General features: G+C 37.6%; 4 non-coding genes across 4 annotated transcripts; all 4 read left to right on the forward strand.

Moving 5' to 3' along the window:
- Positions 1-1,730: 1,730 nt before the first annotated feature.
- On the forward strand, positions 1,731-1,849 carry LOC145659818 (5S ribosomal RNA). Its single transcript, XR_014125953.1, has one exon. It is a non-coding gene; the product is annotated as a 5S ribosomal RNA (ribosomal RNA).
- A 3,023-nt stretch (positions 1,850-4,872) lies between these two features.
- LOC145659819 (5S ribosomal RNA) lies at positions 4,873-4,991 on the forward strand. Its single transcript, XR_014125955.1, has one exon. It is a non-coding gene; the product is annotated as a 5S ribosomal RNA (ribosomal RNA).
- Positions 4,992-8,052: 3,061 nt separating this feature from the next.
- LOC145659820 (5S ribosomal RNA) lies at positions 8,053-8,171 on the forward strand. Its single transcript, XR_014125957.1, has one exon. It is a non-coding gene; the product is annotated as a 5S ribosomal RNA (ribosomal RNA).
- Positions 8,172-11,220: 3,049 nt separating this feature from the next.
- Positions 11,221-11,339, forward strand: LOC145659823 (5S ribosomal RNA). The gene has a single exon (XR_014125958.1). It is a non-coding gene; the product is annotated as a 5S ribosomal RNA (ribosomal RNA).
- Positions 11,340-12,801: the final 1,462 nt, after the last annotated feature.

Raw genomic sequence — 12,801 nt, forward strand, 5'->3', positions numbered from 1 at the left:
CAACATCAAAACTCCACTCTTGAAATTTCCTTTGGAAACTAATACAAGGAAAAACAGGAAATTGGGTGATGTCACTTCCTGTCTTTAAGCAGGACAATTCCCCATAAAGCTCCCCTTCAAAGACAACATGGAAGACTCTCCACAAAAAAGTCACAGGTAAGTTCATTTTTTCTTAATATACTTTTGTTTTACCTACTTTGTTAAAATATACCAACTTTTCTGTGTTAATCCTGTGTTTTAATTTACATACATATATATACACACAGCATATGTGCATTTCAAACCCACAGTCCATGAACACACTGTGGTGGAGGGTAACTATCACAAGACATTACACTCATACTGTGTGCATCTGTGCCTGTATCACTCCACCACACAGAAAACAGCATGAAAAACCTTTCCCAGTTTCCAAAGATTTCCAACTTTAATGTGTTGATTTGTACAGAGACTTCTACATGTGTAACTTGTAGAACAGCGTGTATCATATGTACAGAAATAAACTGCAGCTGAAGAGTCCTTTAGCATCATTTATTGTGCATGTGTTTTTTTTGGGGACTTCTCACTGGTGCTCACAATTTATTATTACATGGGTAGTACACACACACACACACACACACACACACACACACACACACGCGCACACACATACTAACAAGCAATTTTTACATGTTTATATGTCATCAAAGGTACAGAGATATTATTGTTTATTTAATGTTTCTTTTGAAAATGTTAGTTTGCTAATCGCAATGTCATGAAATCTTGTATCCTGTGTAAAAACCCCAGCTGCTGTGGTTGCTATGGTGACAGCGATGCTTGTTAATGTTAGCGCAGATCTTTTCGACATGTTATTATGTTGTTTTTTGTTGTTGTGATTTTCTATCTTTCATTGGTTAAATGATAGAATATGGGTTTTCTGGTTAAGTTTCACTTTCTAAATGTTTACTCGATTTGTAATCAACTCGTTATTTTTAGTATTTTAACATGCTGTTTGTAGTGGTTGATCATTCCTGTTCATATTTGTTATTATGACATTAGGCTACTTACGTTATTTATGTGACCTACAGGACATTGTTGTGCTGCGCTTAACATTACACAGCACAATATAGCAACTTAGATTTCCAGATGAAATTTTTTTTTTACTAACGGACCTTGAGGGGAGGAGAGTCTGCCAGTCTCTCTCTCTCACATGCACACACACGCACGCAATTTCATTTTTCCATGTTTTTACAGTAAAGGTTCACAGACCCAGTACTGCCGCTTGCCTCGTGATGTTAACAGTGCCAGAACAAAACGCAGCATCACAGCGAGTAGACAGAATTGTCGGGGTACACAAGCTGGCTTGGTATTGTGAAACAGTGCGGTTGTGCACAGCTGGATCTCTTGAGTTGTCGCGTATTTGTTCACTGAACGTATGGATGGACAGGTAGCTAGCTCACGTTAGTTGTAGGAACTAAGCACAGCTTAGCTTGCTCTAGCTAGAAGTGTCCAATACAGCGATACGCTGTATAATGATCCCATAAAGTAAACTTCATATCATTTTAAGCAACGGATCATCCAGCATATTGCAGAGAGGAAGAGCATGTTAAAGCAATGAAAAAAAGAAAGCAAAAACATGAAGGCATTGTGTAAGGCATTGTTTTATCGCTTCGACAAGAGCTTAATCGGGTGATTGTGTCTGTAGCCACGCTGTCGATGTATTGCATAAAGGCGCATTTTTCGCCGCTTTCATCGCTTACGGCCATACCACTCTGAACACGCCCGATCTCGTCCGATCTCGGAAGCTAAGCAGGGTCGGGCCTGGTTAGTACTTGGATGGGAGACCGCCTGGGAATACCAGGTGCTGTAAGCTTTTCTTCTTAGCTATGTTTCTTTTCATTTTTGCCTCTTTTCACGTACAACGTGGCTTCATTTCTTTAGGGTTTTATTTTATGCTTTCTTTCTTGCTTTTAGGTTTAGAACTGTAGCATTTTGGAGCTTAGTAAGTGCACCGGGTTCTCATAAACGTATGTATGTTTGTCTTATCAATTTCACCAAAACAACTCCATGTTTCTTTACTTTTACATCTTTCTCTTACCTTCATGTATTATGCCGTTTGTGTGTGCGAACACTTTCGGAGCAATTATCTAGGTGCGTTGGACCGCACGCCACTCAAAGCTTTTATTAACGGAACTGGAGGTTGGTTGCGTCGAGTTCAACTCCGTCCAATCATTTTGGGATTAGAACATGGTTTTACTCTTGAATCCCTTTCGACATTATATGTGCTATGTACATTTTAATGGGTGTTGTTTTGGGAAGGGATAGACTAATTTTAGTTACTGCAGCCTTTCTTTCGTTTGCTAACTATATTCATTCTGTTCCTTCTACCAGGGGAGCCAAGTCTGTCTCTCACTCATACATACACACACACACACACACACACACACACACACACACACACACATTAACAAGCAGTTGATTTTTTACATGTTTATATATCATCACAGGTACAGAGATATTATTTTTTATTTTATGTTTCTTTTGAAAATGTTAGTTTGCTAATCGCAATGTAATGAAATCTTGTATCCTGTGGAAAAGCACAGTGGAAAAAATATTATTTCTTAATAAAAGTGAATAAAGTCACCACAGTATTCATAAGCATAACCATTTTTCCCATCTTTGAAAAACACTGCAACAGTCTTAAAAACATCTCAACATAAACATCTCATGTCCTATTTGGTTTATTTAAACATTGACTGAAATCAACCTGTTTTTTGACACTAGTAGACCTCCAAAACCATTACCTACACATCAAAAACAGATTAGATGAATGAATGAACCACACAAAATCATATTAAGGTGTTTTTATTTCTATTGTTGGCAGTGACTATTCCCATGCTGTCACTGGTGCAAAACAGCCAAGAGATCCATCACAAATAGTTGAAATGACAATAAAGGTTTAGCCAGCAGGGGGGTTTGTGTGCACATGAAGCCTCCAGATATGAACCTTTTTTTGAACCAATTGGATGGAAAGCTTCAAGGATTCATCTGGCAATCACTACAAAAACAAACAAAAATGTTTTAAAAAATAGAATTTAGCATTTACAAGTTACAAGTTCAATAAAAGAAAATCAGCAATCATAAATTCTCCAAAATAAGTCAACATCAAAACTCCACTCTTGAAATTTCCTTTGGAAACTAATACAAGGAAAAACAGGAAATTGGGTGATGTCACTTCCTGTCTTTAAGCAGGACAATTCCCCATAAAGCTCCCCTTCAAAGACAACATGGAAGACTCTCCACAAAAAAGTCACAGGTAAGTTCATTTTTTCTTAATATACTTTTGTTTTACCTACTTTGTTAAAATATACCAACTTTTCTGTGTTAATCCTGTGTTTTAATTTACATACATATATAAATATATATACACACAGCATATGTGCATTTCAAACCCACAGTCCATGAACACACTGTGGTGGAGGGTAACTATCACAAGACATTACACTCATACTGTGTGCATCTGTGCCTGTATCACTCCACCACACAGAAAACAGCATGAAAAACCTTTCCCAGTTTCCAAAGATTTCCAACTTTAATGTGTTGATTTGTACAGAGACTTCTACATGTGTAACTTGTAGAACAGCGTGTATCATATGTACAGAAATAAACTGCAGCTGAAGAGTCCTTTAGCATCATTTATTGTGCATGTGTTTTTTTTGGGGACTTCTCACTGGTGCTCACAATTTATTATTACATGGGTAGTACACACACACACACACACACACACACACACACACACGCGCACACACATACTAACAAGCAATTTTTACATGTTTATATGTCATCAAAGGTACAGAGATATTATTGTTTATTTAATGTTTCTTTTGAAAATGTTAGTTTGCTAATCGCAATGTCATGAAATCTTGTATCCTGTGTAAAAACCCCAGCTGCTGTGGTTGCTATGGTGACAGCGATGCTTGTTAATGTTAGCGCAGATCTTTTCGACATGTTATTATGTTGTTTTTTGTTGTTGTGATTTTCTATCTTTCATTGGTTAAATGATAGAATATGGGTTTTCTGGTTAAGTTTCACTTTCTAAATGTTTACTCGATTTGTAATCAACTCGTTATTTTTAGTATTTTAACATGCTGTTTGTAGTGGTTGATCATTCCTGTTCATATTTGTTATTATGACATTAGGCTACTTACGTTATTTATGTGACCTACAGGACATTGTTGTGCTGCGCTTAACATTACACAGCACAATATAGCAACTTAGATTTCCAGATGAAATTTTTTTTTTACTAACGGACCTTGAGGGGAGGAGAGTCTGCCAGTCTCTCTCTCTCTCACATGCACACACACGCACGCAATTTCATTTTTCCATGTTTTTACAGTAAAGGTTCACAGACCCAGTACTGCCGCTTGCCTCGTGATGTTAACAGTGCCAGAACAAAACGCAGCATCACAGCGAGTAGACAGAATTGTCGGGGTACACAAGCTGGCTTGGTATTGTGAAACAGTGCGGTTGTGCACAGCTGGATCTCTTGAGTTGTCGCGTATTTGTTCACTGAACGTATGGATGGACAGGTAGCTAGCTCACGTTAGTTGTAGGAACTAAGCACAGCTTAGCTTGCTCTAGCTAGAAGTGTCCAATACAGCGATACGCTGTATAATGATCCCATAAAGTAAACTTCATATCATTTTAAGCAACGGATCATCCAGCATATTGCAGAGAGGAAGAGCATGTTAAAGCAATGAAAAAAAGAAAGCAAAAACATGAAGGCATTGTGTAAGGCATTGTTTTATCGCTTCGACAAGAGCTTAATCGGGTGATTGTGTCTGTAGCCACGCTGTCGATGTATTGCATAAAGGCGCATTTTTCGCCGCTTTCATCGCTTACGGCCATACCACTCTGAACACGCCCGATCTCGTCCGATCTCGGAAGCTAAGCAGGGTCGGGCCTGGTTAGTACTTGGATGGGAGACCGCCTGGGAATACCAGGTGCTGTAAGCTTTTCTTCTTAGCTATGTTTCTTTTCATTTTTGCCTCTTTTCACGTACAACGTGGCTTCATTTCTTTAGGGTTTTATTTTATGCTTTCTTTCTTGCTTTTAGGTTTAGAACTGTAGCATTTTGGAGCTTAGTAAGTGCACCGGGTTCTCATAAACGTATGTATGTTTGTCTTATCAATTTCACCAAAACAACTCCATGTTTCTTTACTTTTACATCTTTCTCTTACCTTCATGTATTATGCCGTTTGTGTGTGCGAACACTTTCGGAGCAATTATCTAGGTGCGTTGGACCGCACGCCACTCAAAGCTTTTATTAACGGAACTGGAGGTTGGTTGCGTCGAGTTCAACTCCGTCCAATCATTTTGGGATTAGAACATGGTTTTACTCTTGAATCCCTTTCGACATTATATGTGCTATGTACATTTTAATGGGTGTTGTTTTGGGAAGGGATAGACTAATTTTAGTTACTGCAGCCTTTCTTTCGTTTGCTAACTATATTCATTCTGTTCCTTCTACCAGGGGAGCCAAGTCTGTCTCTCACTCATACATACACACACACACACACACACACACACACACACACACACACACACACACACACACACACACACACACACACACACACACACATTAACAAGCAGTTGATTTTTTACATGTTTATATATCATCACAGGTACAGAGATATTATTTTTTATTTTATGTTTCTTTTGAAAATGTTAGTTTGCTAATCGCAATGTAATGAAATCTTGTATCCTGTGGAAAAGCACAGTGGAAAAAATATTATTTCTTAATAAAAGTGAATAAAGTCACCACAGTATTCATAAGCATAACCATTTTTCCCATCTTTGAAAAACACTGCAACAGTCTTAAAAACATCTCAACATAAACATCTCATGTCCTATTTGGTTTATTTAAACATTGACTGAAATCAACCTGTTTTTTGACACTAGTAGACCTCCAAAACCATTACCTACACATCAAAAACAGATTAGATGAATGAATGAACCACACAAAATCATATTAAGGTGTTTTTATTTCTATTGTTGGCAGTGACTATTCCCATGCTGTCACTGGTGCAAAACAGCCAAGAGATCCATCACAAATAGTTGAAATGACAATAAAGGTTTAGCCAGCAGGGGGGTTTGTGTGCACATGAAGCCTCCAGATATGAACCTTTTTTTGAACCAATTGGATGGAAAGCTTCAAGGATTCATCTGGCAATCACTACAAAAACAAACAAAAATGTTTTAAAAAATAGAATTTAGCATTTACAAGTTACAAGTTCAATAAAAGAAAATCAGCAATCATAAATTCTCCAAAATAAGTCAACATCAAAACTCCACTCTTGAAATTTCCTTTGGAAACTAATACAAGGAAAAACAGGAAATTGGGTGATGTCACTTCCTGTCTTTAAGCAGGACAATTCCCCATAAAGCTCCCCTTCAAAGACAACATGGAAGACTCTCCACAAAAAAGTCACAGGTAAGTTCATTTTTTCTTAATATACTTTTGTTTTACCTACTTTGTTAAAATATACCAACTTTTCTGTGTTAATCCTGTGTTTTAATTTACATACATATATAAATATATATACACACAGCATATGTGCATTTCAAACCCACAGTCCATGAACACACTGTGGTGGAGGGTAACTATCACAAGACATTACACTCATACTGTGTGCATCTGTGCCTGTATCACTCCACCACACAGAAAACAGCATGAAAAACCTTTCCCAGTTTCCAAAGATTTCCAACTTTAATGTGTTGATTTGTACAGAGACTTCTACATGTGTAACTTGTAGAACAGCGTGTATCATATGTACAGAAATAAACTGCAGCTGAAGAGTCCTTTAGCATCATTTATTGTGCATGTGTTTTTTTTGGGGACTTCTCACTGGTGCTCACAATTTATTATTACATGGGTAGTACACACACACACACACACACACACACACACACACACGCGCACACACATACTAACAAGCAATTTTTACATGTTTATATGTCATCAAAGGTACAGAGATATTATTGTTTATTTAATGTTTCTTTTGAAAATGTTAGTTTGCTAATCGCAATGTCATGAAATCTTGTATCCTGTGTAAAAACCCCAGCTGCTGTGGTTGCTATGGTGACAGCGATGCTTGTTAATGTTAGCGCAGATCTTTTCGACATGTTATTATGTTGTTTTTTGTTGTTGTGATTTTCTATCTTTCATTGGTTAAATGATAGAATATGGGTTTTCTGGTTAAGTTTCACTTTCTAAATGTTTACTCGATTTGTAATCAACTCGTTATTTTTAGTATTTTAACATGCTGTTTGTAGTGGTTGATCATTCCTGTTCATATTTGTTATTATGACATTAGGCTACTTACGTTATTTATGTGACCTACAGGACATTGTTGTGCTGCGCTTAACATTACACAGCACAATATAGCAACTTAGATTTCCAGATGAAATTTTTTTTTTACTAACGGACCTTGAGGGGAGGAGAGTCTGCCAGTCTCTCTCTCTCTCACATGCACACACACGCACGCAATTTCATTTTTCCATGTTTTTACAGTAAAGGTTCACAGACCCAGTACTGCCGCTTGCCTCGTGATGTTAACAGTGCCAGAACAAAACGCAGCATCACAGCGAGTAGACAGAATTGTCGGGGTACACAAGCTGGCTTGGTATTGTGAAACAGTGCGGTTGTGCACAGCTGGATCTCTTGAGTTGTCGCGTATTTGTTCACTGAACGTATGGATGGACAGGTAGCTAGCTCACGTTAGTTGTAGGAACTAAGCACAGCTTAGCTTGCTCTAGCTAGAAGTGTCCAATACAGCGATACGCTGTATAATGATCCCATAAAGTAAACTTCATATCATTTTAAGCAACGGATCATCCAGCATATTGCAGAGAGGAAGAGCATGTTAAAGCAATGAAAAAAAGAAAGCAAAAACATGAAGGCATTGTGTAAGGCATTGTTTTATCGCTTCGACAAGAGCTTAATCGGGTGATTGTGTCTGTAGCCACGCTGTCGATGTATTGCATAAAGGCGCATTTTTCGCCGCTTTCATCGCTTACGGCCATACCACTCTGAACACGCCCGATCTCGTCCGATCTCGGAAGCTAAGCAGGGTCGGGCCTGGTTAGTACTTGGATGGGAGACCGCCTGGGAATACCAGGTGCTGTAAGCTTTTCTTCTTAGCTATGTTTCTTTTCATTTTTGCCTCTTTTCACGTACAACGTGGCTTCATTTCTTTAGGGTTTTATTTTATGCTTTCTTTCTTGCTTTTAGGTTTAGAACTGTAGCATTTTGGAGCTTAGTAAGTGCACCGGGTTCTCATAAACGTATGTATGTTTGTCTTATCAATTTCACCAAAACAACTCCATGTTTCTTTACTTTTACATCTTTCTCTTACCTTCATGTATTATGCCGTTTGTGTGTGCGAACACTTTCGGAGCAATTATCTAGGTGCGTTGGACCGCACGCCACTCAAAGCTTTTATTAACGGAACTGGAGGTTGGTTGCGTCGAGTTCAACTCCGTCCAATCATTTTGGGATTAGAACATGGTTTTACTCTTGAATCCCTTTCGACATTATATGTGCTATGTACATTTTAATGGGTGTTGTTTTGGGAAGGGATAGACTAATTTTAGTTACTGCAGCCTTTCTTTCGTTTGCTAACTATATTCATTCTGTTCCTTCTACCAGGGGAGCCAAGTCTGTCTCTCACTCATACATACACACACACACACACACACACACACACACACACACACACACACACACACACACACACACACACACACATTAACAAGCAGTTGATTTTTTACATGTTTATATATCATCACAGGTACAGAGATATTATTTTTTATTTTATGTTTCTTTTGAAAATGTTAGTTTGCTAATCGCAATGTAATGAAATCTTGTATCCTGTGGAAAAGCACAGTGGAAAAAATATTATTTCTTAATAAAAGTGAATAAAGTCACCACAGTATTCATAAGCATAACCATTTTTCCCATCTTTGAAAAACACTGCAACAGTCTTAAAAACATCTCAACATAAACATCTCATGTCCTATTTGGTTTATTTAAACATTGACTGAAATCAACCTGTTTTTTGACACTAGTAGACCTCCAAAACCATTACCTACACATCAAAAACAGATTAGATGAATGAATGAACCACACAAAATCATATTAAGGTGTTTTTATTTCTATTGTTGGCAGTGACTATTCCCATGCTGTCACTGGTGCAAAACAGCCAAGAGATCCATCACAAATAGTTGAAATGACAATAAAGGTTTAGCCAGCAGGGGGGTTTGTGTGCACATGAAGCCTCCAGATATGAACCTTTTTTTGAACCAATTGGATGGAAAGCTTCAAGGATTCATCTGGCAATCACTACAAAAACAAACAAAAATGTTTTAAAAAATAGAATTTAGCATTTACAAGTTACAAGTTCAATAAAAGAAAATCAGCAATCATAAATTCTCCAAAATAAGTCAACATCAAAACTCCACTCTTGAAATTTCCTTTGGAAACTAATACAAGGAAAAACAGGAAATTGGGTGATGTCACTTCCTGTCTTTAAGCAGGACAATTCCCCATAAAGCTCCCCTTCAAAGACAACATGGAAGACTCTCCACAAAAAAGTCACAGGTAAGTTCATTTTTTCTTAATATACTTTTGTTTTACCTACTTTGTTAAAATATACCAACTTTTCTGTGTTAATCCTGTGTTTTAATTTACATACATATATAAATATATATACACACAGCATATGTGCATTTCAAACCCACAGTCCATGAACACACTGTGGTGGAGGGTAACTATCACAAGACATTACACTCATACTGTGTGCATCTGTGCCTGTATCACTCCACCACACAGAAAACAGCATGAAAAACCTTTCCCAGTTTCCAAAGATTTCCAACTTTAATGTGTTGATTTGTACAGAGACTTCTACATGTGTAACTTGTAGAACAGCGTGTATCATATGTACAGAAATAAACTGCAGCTGAAGAGTCCTTTAGCATCATTTATTGTGCATGTGTTTTTTTTGGGGACTTCTCACTGGTGCTCACAATTTATTATTACATGGGTAGTACACACACACACACACACACACACACACACACACACGCGCACACACATACTAACAAGCAATTTTTACATGTTTATATGTCATCAAAGGTACAGAGATATTATTGTTTATTTAATGTTTCTTTTGAAAATGTTAGTTTGCTAATCGCAATGTCATGAAATCTTGTATCCTGTGTAAAAACCCCAGCTGCTGTGGTTGCTATGGTGACAGCGATGCTTGTTAATGTTAGCGCAGATCTTTTCGACATGTTATTATGTTGTTTTTTGTTGTTGTGATTTTCTATCTTTCATTGGTTAAATGATAGAATATGGGTTTTCTGGTTAAGTTTCACTTTCTAAATGTTTACTCGATTTGTAATCAACTCGTTATTTTTAGTATTTTAACATGCTGTTTGTAGTGGTTGATCATTCCTGTTCATATTTGTTATTATGACATTAGGCTACTTACGTTATTTATGTGACCTACAGGACATTGTTGTGCTGCGCTTAACATTACACAGCACAATATAGCAACTTAGATTTCCAGATGAAATTTTTTTTTTACTAACGGACCTTGAGGGGAGGAGAGTCTGCCAGTCTCTCTCTCTCTCACATGCACACACACGCACGCAATTTCATTTTTCCATGTTTTTACAGTAAAGGTTCACAGACCCAGTACTGCCGCTTGCCTCGTGATGTTAACAGTGCCAGAACAAAACGCAGCATCACAGCGAGTAGACAGAATTGTCGGGGTACACAAGCTGGCTTGGTATTGTGAAACAGTGCGGTTGTGCACAGCTGGATCTCTTGAGTTGTCGCGTATTTGTTCACTGAACGTATGGATGGACAGGTAGCTAGCTCACGTTAGTTGTAGGAACTAAGCACAGCTTAGCTTGCTCTAGCTAGAAGTGTCCAATACAGCGATACGCTGTATAATGATCCCATAAAGTAAACTTCATATCATTTTAAGCAACGGATCATCCAGCATATTGCAGAGAGGAAGAGCATGTTAAAGCAATGAAAAAAAGAAAGCAAAAACATGAAGGCATTGTGTAAGGCATTGTTTTATCGCTTCGACAAGAGCTTAATCGGGTGATTGTGTCTGTAGCCACGCTGTCGATGTATTGCATAAAGGCGCATTTTTCGCCGCTTTCATCGCTTACGGCCATACCACTCTGAACACGCCCGATCTCGTCCGATCTCGGAAGCTAAGCAGGGTCGGGCCTGGTTAGTACTTGGATGGGAGACCGCCTGGGAATACCAGGTGCTGTAAGCTTTTCTTCTTAGCTATGTTTCTTTTCATTTTTGCCTCTTTTCACGTACAACGTGGCTTCATTTCTTTAGGGTTTTATTTTATGCTTTCTTTCTTGCTTTTAGGTTTAGAACTGTAGCATTTTGGAGCTTAGTAAGTGCACCGGGTTCTCATAAACGTATGTATGTTTGTCTTATCAATTTCACCAAAACAACTCCATGTTTCTTTACTTTTACATCTTTCTCTTACCTTCATGTATTATGCCGTTTGTGTGTGCGAACACTTTCGGAGCAATTATCTAGGTGCGTTGGACCGCACGCCACTCAAAGCTTTTATTAACGGAACTGGAGGTTGGTTGCGTCGAGTTCAACTCCGTCCAATCATTTTGGGATTAGAACATGGTTTTACTCTTGAATCCCTTTCGACATGATATGTGCTATGTACATTTTAATGGGTGTTGTTTTGGGAAGGGATAGACTAATTTTAGTTACTGCAGCCTTTCTTTCGTTTGCTAACTATATTCATTCTGTTCCTTCTACCAGGGGAGCCAAGTCTGTCTCTCACTCATACATACACACACACACACACACACACACACACACACACATTAACAAGCAATTGATTTTTTACATGTTTATATATCATCACAGGTACAGAGATATTATTTTTTATTTTATGTTTCTTTTGAAAATGTTAGTTTGCTAATCGCAATGTAATGAAATCTTGTATCCTGTGGAAAAGCACAGTGGAAAAAATATTATTTCTTAATAAAAGTGAATAAAGTCACCACAGTATTCATAAGCATAACCATTTTTCCCATCTTTGAAAAACACTGCAACAGTCTTAAAAACATCTCAACATAAACATCTCATGTCCTATTTGGTTTATTTAAACATTGACTGAAATCAACCTGTTTTTTGACACTAGTAGACCTCCAAAACCATTACCTACACATCAAAAACAGATTAGATGAATGAATGAACCACACAAAATCATATTAAGGTGTTTTTATTTCTATTGTTGGCAGTGACTATTCCCATGCTGTCACTGGTGCAAAACAGCCAAGAGATCCATCACAAATAGTTGAAATGACAATAAAGGTTTAGCCAGCAGGGGGGTTTGTGTGCACATGAAGCCTCCAGATATGAACCTTTTTTTGAACCAATTGGATGGAAAGCTTCAAGGATTCATCTGGCAATCACTACAAAAACAAACAAAAATGTTTTAAAAAATAGAATTTAGCATTTACAAGTTACAAGTTCAATAAAAGAAAATCAGCAATCATAAATTCTCCAAAATAAGTCAACATCAAAACTCCACTCTTGAAATTTCCTTTGGAAACTAATACAAGGAAAAACAGGAAATTGGGTGATGTCACTTCCTGTCTTTAAGCAGGACAATTCCCCATAAAGCTCCCCTTCAAAGACAACATGGAAGACTCTCCACAAAAAAGTCACAGGTAAGTTCATTTTTTCTTAATATACTT

The sequence above is a fragment of the Electrophorus electricus genome, chromosome 1 (genome assembly GCF_041902795.1).
Source record: "Electrophorus electricus isolate QZ-2024a chromosome 1, ASM4190279v1, whole genome shotgun sequence".
NCBI classification, from domain to species: Eukaryota; Metazoa; Chordata; class Actinopteri; order Gymnotiformes; family Gymnotidae; genus Electrophorus; species Electrophorus electricus.